At 39.5% G+C, this 11,761-nt stretch overlaps 1 long non-coding RNA gene across 1 annotated transcript; it reads left to right on the top strand.

The window, feature by feature from the left end:
* The first annotated feature begins 9,102 nt into the window (after positions 1–9,102).
* On the top strand, positions 9,103–10,713 carry LOC108515663 (uncharacterized). The gene is made up of 3 exons (XR_001881587.1): positions 9,103–9,165; positions 10,302–10,383; positions 10,497–10,713. It is a non-coding gene; the product is annotated as an uncharacterized LOC108515663 (long non-coding RNA).
* The last annotated feature ends 1,048 nt before the right edge of the window (positions 10,714–11,761 follow it).

Below are 11,761 nucleotides of genomic sequence, written 5' to 3'. Positions count from 1 at the left end.
TCACCTGGAGGGGTTTTCAATATACAGATACCTGGGCCCCACTGCCAGAGTGGGGCCGCCTACATTTTGGGAGTTTGTGAAGCTACCCAGGTGATTCTAATGTTCAGTCAAAGTAGAAAGCCCCTGCTTTTGTAGAAAGTCATCAGCCGCAGAAGAAAGAGCATAAGGTTAGAGGTCAAAGTGAGATAGACCCCCAGCTCTTCATGTAATAGTTTTGTGATTTGGACAAATTGCTTAATCTCTGAGCTTCTGCTTTCTTATCTGAAAATTAGGGCTAATAATGATCTACAATGTGAGGTTTGGGGAGGGGTTTAAAACAGATCATGTACATTATCGCTCTGTTCATAGCAGGCAAATAGTGACTGTCATCCCTTTCCTCTGTTTTTCCAAAAGTCTGCTAAGTTGATCTATAGAAAAAGGTCAGCAATAGCTGAAGGGCAGATTTGACACATGAGCTCTCATCTCTAGTGTTCCTTCCAGGATCAGATAACCTCACCTTTGGTGACCTGTGGCTAAACCTTTCTGTCTCACAGAATGATTTACACATCATTTAAATGCACAAATGTAGCTTTAGCTGGGAAATAAAACATATATTTAACTTTAAATTGCCAAATAGAAAAGAAATGTTTCATTTTCCAACTGCGGCCACAGAAGAATGTGCAACTGCTCAAGTTTCATCAATAAGCCTTTCAAATGTTTTCCTGTATTCTCAGTTTCACATGTAAGACAACTTTTCATTAATACAGGACTTTTTTGAGGTGGAACTCAGCAAGAAAATAAATACTAGATAATTTTTTTAGCTATTCTTTTGGAAAATCCTAACTAAAATACTAGCTAGGTAAAATGAAAGTTTTAGCATCTGAACTATTAAATGATCGTTTAAAAAAACTTCTTAATTGGAATGAGGTACAGTACATGTAATAAAAATTCATGTGTTGTTTTCCAAATGTGAAAATATATGCCAAGAAGTCAGAGTACAGCATTGAAATATCACTAAAATTTTAATGTCATACAAGACTATTGTTCCATTTTCATTCTGCTTCCCGCCCAAAGATGCAACAGTAATTTTTAAAATAATGTGAACAAACAAACTTGAGTTTATCACATCTCCTTTCCAGTCTTCTCTCCATGCTTCCCATCTCATTTATTCTAAAACATTTATTGAGATGCTAGTGTTCATTAGGCATTATGAATATTAAGACAAATGAGGTAAGTGATCCCAGACTTTGAGGAACTCACAATCTAGTGTAAAAAATAATTTAAACCCAACATAGTTAATGACAACTGAATAAAGTGTGTGGTCTAGTTAGTAGTATTGTACCAAAGTGAGTTTTCTAGTTTTGATTTTTTATCATAGTCATGTAAGATGTCAACATTAGAGGAAGCTGAAAGAAGGGTACACGATACTATTTATGTAACTTTTGGTATAATTATAATTGTTTAAAAGTAATAAAGTTTTAAAAAATCTAAATACAGTAGATTTTTTTTTTTTTGAGACGGAGTCTGGCTCTGTTGCCCAGCTTGGAGTGCAGTGGGTGGGATCGTCGGCTCATCTGCAAGCTCCCACTCTCCCAGGGTTCAAGCCATTCTCCTGCCTCAGCCTCGCCAGCAGCTGGGACTACAGGCGCCTGCCACCTGCCCAGCTAATTTTTTTTTTTTTTATTGTATTTTTTTAGTAGTAGATGGGGGTTTTCACCGTGTTAATGCCAGGATTGGTGTCGATCTCCCTGATCTCGTGATCCGCCTGCCTTGGCCTCCCAAAGTGCTGGGATTACAGGCGTGAGCCACCGTGCCCAGCCCTAATAGAGTAGATTTTTGAATAATGTCCTATTAATGTAGGACAGATGTTTCAAGAAAACTGAATAAAGAGACATGGTCCTGTTTGAGGGAATAAGGGAGGGCTTTGCAGAGGAAATGGCATAAAATCTGGTTCTGAAGAGGCAATTCAAAATGTCTGTGGTGTTTTAGTTGTCTGTGACTTCTGTAACAAGTTTCTACAATCTTGGTGGCTTAAAATAATACAAATTTATTCAGTTACAGTTCTGGAGGCCAGAGGTTCAAACATTAGTTTTACTGGGCTTGAGTCAAGGCATCAGTAGGACTGGTTCCTTCTGGATGTTCTAGGGGAGAAACAGTTTCCTTGCCTTTTCCAGCTTCTGGAGGCTTTCCACATTCCTCACCTTGTGACCCCTTCTTCCAATCACTCCAGCCTCTTGTTTCCATTATCACATTTCCTACCTCTTCTTTTGTAGTCAAATCTCCCTCTGCCTCCTTCTTATAAAGACTCCTGTGATTACATATAGGGCCCACCTGGATCATCTAGGATGTTTTCTCCTTCTTAAGATCCTTAACTCAGCTGGGCACGGTGGCACACGCCTGTAATCCCAGCACTTTGGGAGGCCGAGGCAGGTGGATCACCTGAGGTCAGGAGATTGAGACCAGCCTGACCAACATGGAGAAACCCCATCTCTACTAAAAATACAAAATTAGCCAGGCTTGGTGGCGCATGCCTGTAATCCCAGGTACTTGGGAGGCTGAGGCAGGAGAATCACTTGAACCTGGGAGGCAGAGGTTGTGATGAGTCAAGATTATGCCATTGCACTCCAGCCTGGGCAACAAGAGCAAAACTCTGTCTCAAAAAAAGAAAAAAGAAAAAAAAAGAAAAAACCCTTAACTTATTCACAACTGCAAAGTCCCTTTTGCTATCTAAGTTAACACTCATAGGTTCTGATAATCAGGACCTGGATATCTTGGGGGGTGCCTATTTAGCCTAACATATCTGTAAGGGCAGTATTCCCTGAGGTTTCCAGTTGTGAAAAACAACTTGCATAATTGAGGGATGGTGAATCATTGGTCATATCTGGGTTACTGGGAAGGGAAGTAATGGGATATACAGTTAGCAAGAACAATATATCACAGACTGGGTGGATTAAACAGCAGAGGTATATTTCTCACAGTTCTGGAGTCTAGAAGTCCAAGATCAAGCTGTTTGCAGGTTTGTTTCTCCACAAGCCTCGCTCCTGGGCTTGCATATTTCTGTCTTCTCTCCATGTCTTCGCATGGCTCTTTCTTGGTATATGCACAGCCCTGGCGTCTTTGCCTTCTCATATGGACACCAGTCATATCAGATGAGGGCCCACCCATATGACTTCAGTCAACCCTATCTCAACAGTCACATTCTGAGATCCCAGGGGTTAGAATTTCCAACATACGTATTTGAAGGGGACACAATTCAGTCCCTAATAATTGGGATTAAGTTTTGAGTAACTTTGTGACCTGGCTAATGGCCTTGATCTTGAAAGTTATAGTAAGCCAAAGGAGGCTTTTAAGGACTGGAGCAACAAAATCAGATTGTTAGTTTTTTTATATCAATAACTGAAAAGGGAAACAAGGAAGTAGTAACTTGCAGCAAGGACAACAGGTAGAAGCCCGGTACAGTACCCAGGCAGGACATATAAAAGGAAAGGTGGGGCCAAGCATGGTGGTTCACACTTGTAATCCCAGCACTTTGAGAGGCCAACGTAGGCGGATCTCTTGAGGTCAGGAGTTCAAGACCAGCCTGGCCAACATGTTGAAATTCTGTCTCTACTAAAAATACAAAAATTAGCCGGGCATGGTGGCGGGTGCCCGTAATCCCAGCTACTGGGAGGCTGAGGCACAAGAGTCACTTAAACCCGGGAGATGGAGGTTGCAGTGAGCTGACATCGTGCCACTGTACTCCAGCCTGGGCAACAGAGTGAGACTCCAATCCCCTAAAAAAAAAAAAAAAAAGAATAAAGAAAAAAAGGAAGGTGATGTTTGCACAATCCTTAGACAAGGGTAATAGATATAGCAGAATTTTGCCTGTTTTCTCCCACCACAAACTCATGGAATCTTGAATAAAATATTATAACAAACTACTCTTTTTGCCACATAGCTGAATTTAAAACAAATGCCCAGATGCCAGAACTGAAGCATGAAATCAGAGCCGAAATGATGAGAAGGGACTGCTGGCACCGTGTGGCTATCAGACCAGATATTGGACCTATGGTCTGGGAGTGGGTATTTTAAAGCCACATGAGGAATAGAACCACACCTAGGGGCCCAAGGACCTCAAAGATCTGCCCAGCCTATAAAAAGGGGACTCGAAAAACTCTGACCTCTTATTCAGGCCACAAGGAAGCCTGCTGACTGTCCCAAAATGTAGATGGGGTGGGGATGGAGGTGGTGCACAGTAATCTTTAAGAAGTGAAATCACTATCTTTACTTGAAAATGCCTTTTTAAAATCTAAATTTGAGTCAAGGAAACCTCAAACTGAGGGATTAACTAAAAAATTGCTCTAGGACTGTCTATACCCCTATACCGCTATACCAAAAGGACTAAGAAATGGAAATAAAGAGAGAAGAAATAAGAAAATTGGATGACCAAGTAACATCTGAATAATAGGAGAGTAAGAAGAGAGAATGGAGGAAAATCTATCCTCAAAGAAATAAATCAAGACATTTTCCCCAATCCAAAGAGCATGAGTTTCCAGATTGAAGGAGTCCACCCTGTGCCCAGAATAATAAATTTCAAACACTAGAGACCAAAATAAAAATAATTTTTTGCAAGTTTTCAGAAAGAAAACAACAGAACCCATACATATAACCAGAATGGGTTTAGAGAGAGACTATGTGCGTGTGTGTGTATATATACACACGTGTGTCAAAGAGAATCCTCATTTTCCAAAATTCAAAGTCAATAAATAATGCCTAAAACAGTGAAGTTAAGAAGTGGCCATGTATGCGTATTGCTTAGAAATGTAGAGTACAATACCAAAAGCGAAGCAAACAAACTCATCGGAAAGTATGGAAAGGGTTTGCACTGGGGTCTGGATGAGGATTAGTGTTATTTTTCTTCACTGCTATTTCTAGACCCTAGTGCCTTCCTTCACCCTCAAAACCCCTGGCCCCTTTGAAGCAGATGACATTAAATTCCCATTTGTTCTCTCCTCTTTTGCAATCGCCTGTCACCTGGTCACTTCTTTCAACCTCTGAAGTTTTAGCACTGGCTCACTGTCTTTCCCTGCACTGTTCTCCTGCCATTATTCCTGAGAATCTCGATGGTCACACCCTGCCCATCATTACCCTGACGTCATTGCTTCCTATATACTTTGAGTCTATACCTCCCTCCCCCACCTTCCATGGTCTGACCCTAGGACTTTCCAAAAGTCTTAATGCCAAATACCTCACACTCTAAACTTCAAAATCTTAATGAAGAAATACTCGCTTTCATGTTTCAGATTACCTACTCTACCAAACCCACTTCAGTCTATCCACATTTACTACCTATCACCCTCTCTGGTCTGTCATTCCTCCTCATCCAGTTTAGATCCACGATTGATGATCATAAAATTTTCTATATATCCTCAATTGCCTTGTCTGTCTCTCCTTCCATCATATTCTACTGGCAAACCCCAAAACCTATTTAAAATTTATTGCTGTATTTCATCAGTTAAATAGAGCTATAGACAAAACAAAACAACACAACACAAATCCATATAGACTGGTTTCATTTAAAATTTATGTTTATAATCTCAAGAAAATCCTCAGCACAGCCTAGAAATTCTGCATATTTCATTACTCAACTTGCTTGTCTGTTTTCTAAAATAATTATCTCAACTTGTCCTCTACTTTCCAAACTCCAAAATAATTGTCTTTCCTTTCACTTTCAACTAATGGTGGGTCTTTTTTAGTTTACTCAAGTAAAAAACAAAAACAAAAAAAACAATCAAAAGAGACAGGTTTAGTTCAAATTCCAGTTTTGCTACTCGCTACCTGAGTGAATTCTGTGAGCCAGTTATTTATTTTCTCTGGGGCTCAGTTTCCTCATCTCTACAAGGGGTAGATAATAGCGATAGTGTCCAGTTATGAATGACACATAGTTTCTGTTAATGTAATGTTCACTTAACGAGGGAAACCGAAAATTATCTCCTTTCCACTATCAAATCTTCTGTCCTACCCAGGTATTTGAATATATTTGTGAACTCTGCTTTCCCTTCTTGTGTATACAGTTGTTTCAGGACCCCCACGAATACCAAAATCTGAGGATGCTCAAGTTCCTGACATAAAATGGCATAGTATTTGCATAGAACCAATGCATATCCTCCATATACTTTAAATCATCTCTAGATTATTTACTTTAAATCATCTCTAGATTATTTACTTTAAATCATCTCTAGATTATTTAAAATATAATACAATATAAATTCTATGTAAACAATTATTGCACCATATTGTTTTTAATTTGCATTATTTATATTTTTCTTGTTGTATTGTTATTTTTTATTGTTCTACCCCCATATTTTTTTGATCTGTGGTTGGTTGAATCCACGAATGTGGAACCCACAGATAGGGAGGGCCGACTGTATGTCCTTAACCCCCGCCTCCCTTTCTGGAACAGTGGATGAACTGTTTTTCCTCTGTCTACTAAGTTACACCATCAGCATATAAACATTATGTATTATCTTCCATGTTAAAGGTCCTTCAGTGCTGTAATGGCTTAGCTCTTGATTCCTTTTGTAAGAAATCTCCATGAAAGAGCTGTTTACATTTGTTTTTCTTTTCCTGACCTCTGCCCACCTTTTGGGGTGAATTGTAATCTCACTCTGTCACCCAGGCTGGAGTACAGTGGCATAATCATAGCTCACTGCAGCCTTGAACTCCCAGGCAATCCTCACATCTCAGTCCCCCAAGTAGTTGGAACTACAGGCATGTACCATCACACCTGGCTAAGAGTTCTTATTTTTATTTTTAGAGATGGGAGTGGTCTCATGATGTTGCCCAGGCTGGTCTTGAACTCCTGGCCTCAAGCAAAACTCCTGCCTTAGCCTCCTGAGTCGATGGGATTACAGATGTGAGCCACCACACCTAGCATTTTCATCACTCTTTTGAACCCATTGCAATACCTCTTGTCAAAGTTCATCTTTCTAAACTCTCAAGTACTCTGGCCTTCTTCATTAAACATCTCAGAGACATTATTCTTCCAGGCTTCTAGACTTCATTTGGTGTCTTAGTCAGCTTGGGCTGCCAAAACAAACACCAACAACTGGGTGCTTACACAACAGAAATTTATTTTCTCACAGTTCTGAAGACTGGGAAGTCCAAGATCAAAGTGCTGGCCAATTCTTTTTCTGGTGGGGACTTTCTTTCCGGTGTAGAGATGACTGCATTTTTACTGTGTCCTCTCTTGATCTTTCCTCAGTGCATGTATGTGGAGCGAGAGAGCTCTTTCTTTTCCTTCTCTTCTAAAGCCACCTTCTAAAGTACTGTTAAGTAACACCCTCACCTTTATGATCTCACTTATTCCAAATTAACTCCTAAAAGCCCTGTCTCCAAATGCAGTCACACTGGGGATGAAGGCTTCAACATATGAATTTGTTGTGGGAGACTCAACTCAGTTCATATAACTTGACTTCCAGGATACCACACTTTCTTTATTCTTTCTCAGTATTGGAGTTTCTGCTCACACATCACCCCCTCAAAGAGGGTTTCCCTGACCACACCATTTACAGTGTCTTTCTTTGTGTGATGTCACTCTTGTTTTCTGATTTTTAGTAGAGCATTGGGTTTAGAAACTTGGATTTTGGAGCAGACTGCTTTGGTTTAAATTCAGACTCCATCATTCACAAACTTTGTGACCCTGACCAAGATAGTTAACTACCAGTGCCTTGGTGTCCTCATCTGTAAAATGGGGATCATGATAGTACACTCATCTAAGTTAAATAAGTTAAAATATGCAAAAAGCTAAGAATGTTGTCTGGTACAATTTAAGTTCTCAATAAATGTTAGCTATTACTTTTTGATTCATATTTGTCTATTTTCCTCATTAGAAAAAAATAAAAACTCCTAGAAGACAAGAACTTTCTGCCTTGCTGAAATACATGGTATCTCCAGTGCCTAGACCAATGCCTGATGTTCCATATATATTTGTTAAAAGAACAGAGGTATAAATGAGTGCTTTCTTGGAAGGATTTTAAAAAGCGTGGTTTACAGTGTCAAATGCTTCAGACAGCTTGGCAGATAAGGACATAAGCTGTTTGTCAATCAAAAGGTCATTGGTGATTTGAGCAGTAGTAATAGCCATAATTTACTGAGCCACCTTGCTAAGTGTGCTAATCTACACAATGGCCCTTCAAGGAAGCCATTATTATCGCCATTTTATAGATGGAGAGCATATCTGCAGCTCTTTGGGACAGAAGTAAGACTGAAAAGGATTGAGAGATGAATGGGAATTAAAGATATACAATCAACTCTATTATAACCAGCAGTTTGTTTAAATATATTAACCTATAGGAGAAGAAATAAATTCAACTGGCCAGAGACATAATTTGCCAACCAACGTTATCAAAGAAACCAAGCATGAGTGAGTCAAGGGGAGTGGAGTGAGAAAATATAAAATAAATGAACGTTCTCAACTTTATACATATTTTTTCTCCTGGGTCATTTTAAATGCTACCTTGGTAATGATCTTCATTTAATTTATTCTTCAGATCCTCTGTGCTTGAAAATACAGAGATGATATGTTAAAAAAAAAAGTCACCATCTTTGTAAGAATATTACTGAATAAGAAAGATCTTTTTACAAATTAAACTGCTGAAGAGATTTCAACTGGATTTGGAATCCAGATCAACTCAATCTCTGGCAGAATATTTTCAGGGAAAAAAATCAACCCTGGAACATTTGTGAATTACAGTTCTGTACCTCTGCAAAGATTTTATGTTCTTCCATTGGTGGGTGAGGGGCAGGGGAAATTTTCTGGGTAGGCTTACAAAACAAGCTTTTAAGAGCTTCTGATGATTCTGAGCTACATTTCTGGACTGCGGTTTGGGTGTTTACGTCGCTGTTTCTTGGATAATTAAAGAGGTAGGTGTCTGTTTCAGAGAATCTACTCTTTTCTACCTTGCTTTATTTGGGTGGTGTGACCTTGATTCTTCTGTATATTCATCCTGCCTGTCACTTTTCGGAACTGAGTAAGGCAGCACCAGCAACATAAAGATGTAATAGTCATTTTGGATACAGAATATTTAAAAGTTTTGTCTTTTATTTTAAATGAGAGGCTCAAATATCATTGTTTATTTTCAGGGCAGCAAAGGATCATGAGCAAGTCTCCAATGGTGAAGATCAACCCCGGTCATGTAAAAATAAGTACGTATTCATCAATGTATACATTTCTTTATCTGTGTTAGTTTTCCCAAGCTATGCCCCTCCTCAGCCCAGTCTCCCTGCTTCTGCTTTTTATTAGCTCTTCATAATTCTTTTTTCTTACTCCTTAGTCTTAGCTCTTTTGCTGTCGATAAAGATGCCCAGTAGGGATTGGCAGGGGCCAATGAGTGGTTAGAAAATGTGATTTGCCAAAATGAGAATGATAATTTCATTACGCATATCTCACTTGGAGTATTGAAAATTAAAGCTGAAAAATAAAGCTAATCCCCAGTCTTTTTTTTTTTTTTTTTAAAGCTTCTGTATTGCTGGAGTGACCTTTTCTGTTCTGTCCTGTGCTAACATCACCATATGAATTTTAAGTTCTCCCCTGCCCCTGTGACTGTGTTAGGTTGATGGTTAAGCCAGGACTCTGTCCTGAAGCGCTGCACTGTTCTCAGCTCCAGGCAGCAAAGGGTTAACAGAGTCTCCAGTGCCTACCGAGTTGTAAAAGGAACTGCTGAAGCTGATCAATGACCACTGTTAAGACCTGGAAACCAATTATAAACCTGAAATTTGTGATGAACAAAGCCCTGAAACACTGGGATGAAAACTACTGAATTAGTCCAGTTCATTAAAATCATTAATAGTCATGAAATGAAAACCACCAGAGTCCAAAAAGGCTTAATGCTCTATCCATATTAATTAGATGGGAGCAAATCTGAACTGAAAAGCAGCACATGCTTTGTAGAATTAGCAATTGGTCTCTACAGACTACACAGATCTCTATTAAAATTCAGTTTAATTAAAATTGATCACGTTAAGAAACTGATGTGGTTAATTAACTGAATTCCTGGACTTCTTTTCATACGTTTCACAGACGCCTTGTACACTGTGTTTGTGGGTGACACTTCATGTTGCACAGAGCAAATCCGATTGCAAAGGTTAACTCTCTGTCTTCCTGGAGAGGATACAGACCACGGAGGAGGGGTGTGTGGGGGAGAGGCAGAAGAAACCCGGCTTTATGGAGAGTCAAACCCCAACAGGCTAAACTCGAGGAAACTCCTTTAGAAAATTTGTCGCATTCATGGTGGATAAATGAATGTGTATCTATCAGTGACAAAGAGGTTCTCTCTCCCAAGCTGCCACCTCTGGAGGAACTGAGTAATGTTGCCAAAGAATAAGAGTCACTCTAACGTCAAAAGGAGGACAGCAGGCAGTTGGGTAAGTGTGGCTAATTCTGTACTAGGATTGCTGAAGGCATCTTAGTTTTATTGCCTACATACCTCCTTGTTCTGTTTGGCTCAGAAGTCATTTTGTGTTTTTTCCATCTGCAGAATGGGATACTGACATTTCAAGATTTCACCAAGGCCTAAAATAACAGAAATAGTCCCTCCGCCTTGAGGCTGCTCTGCTGCTCCTGGCCAAGTCTACACCCCTTCCCAAGTCCACCAAGCATATTGCTACTAACACAGCCTTCCCAAGACTGCAGCTTATGGTGTCACCGACCTGTTCAGGACTCTGTAATGACTATGCACTGTGTACAGGACAAATTCTTAACTCCACAGATTTAAATCCAGAGCTCTTCATCATCTAGCCCAACATACTTTTCCTTCCTTTGCCTCTTAGCTCCCTATGAGATGTACTTCTTTCTTTCAGCCACACTGGCCAATTTACAAACTTTGAGTCCCTTATTTGCTTTCCAGCCCGCACTCCTTTTTCCTCTTAGAAATTTATTTCAATCCAGCCCATTCTTAAGAATTCCACTGGAATTCCATCTCCATAAAGTACTTCTGTCATCAACCCTCACAAAAGATCTCTCCTTCCCCTGCCCTCTGGTAGCTGGTATGATCTCAACTGTCAGTCGGCTCTTGTTCCCTAAAATCTGAAATAATTACTCACATGTACACATCAGTTCCTAAACATTTTAAGTCCTTATCAGGCAGAGGCCATATCTTATATTTCACTGAATCTGAACATGCCCCAGAAACAATGGGTGCTCCATAAATGTTGTTTACAATGAGGGAATAACATATCCTTTGATAGTTGCTGGCAATTTTTCTCAGCGAGGGAGGTTTGAGCTTTGTCTTATGATGAACTGGCAAAAGAATTTGAATGTGACATGCTAATAACAATAATAATGATAGATGATATTTATTAAACTCATATGTCAAACATTGTGCTGAAGACCTGTGTTTTACAAGGAAATCACCCTTTCCCTCTGTTTGTTGCCAGAGTTGCAAGTGGCTCTCAGCATTTTCTTCATCTTTTGCATCTAGGATTGTGTGTTCCATCTCGTTTCTAATTCTTTTATATTTTTGTTCCTTTTCTTTCTAACATAATTTGGCTTTCTGACTTTTGTTTTGTTGTGGTTGTTGCTTGTTCTTGTTTTCAGGTATTTTCAAAGAACCAGCTTTGAATATACACATTCTTTGTTTTATCTTCATTGACTCAAATTTAGCTTTTATTTTAAAAATTTCATTTGCTGATTCTTGCCTGCCTTCCTCCCTCCCTCTCTCTCTTTCCTTCCTTCCTTCCTTTCTTTCCTTCCTTCCTTCCTTCCTTCCTTCCTTCCTTCCTTCCTTCCTTCCTTCCTTCCTTC

This window comes from Rhinopithecus bieti, unplaced genomic scaffold, assembly GCF_001698545.2.
Source record: "Rhinopithecus bieti isolate Rb0 unplaced genomic scaffold, ASM169854v2 scaffold_1624, whole genome shotgun sequence".
Lineage (NCBI taxonomy): Eukaryota > Metazoa > Chordata > Mammalia > Primates > Cercopithecidae > Rhinopithecus > Rhinopithecus bieti.
Note: the sequence above shows the minus strand (reverse complement) of the source record. Positions and strands in the feature narration are given on the sequence as shown.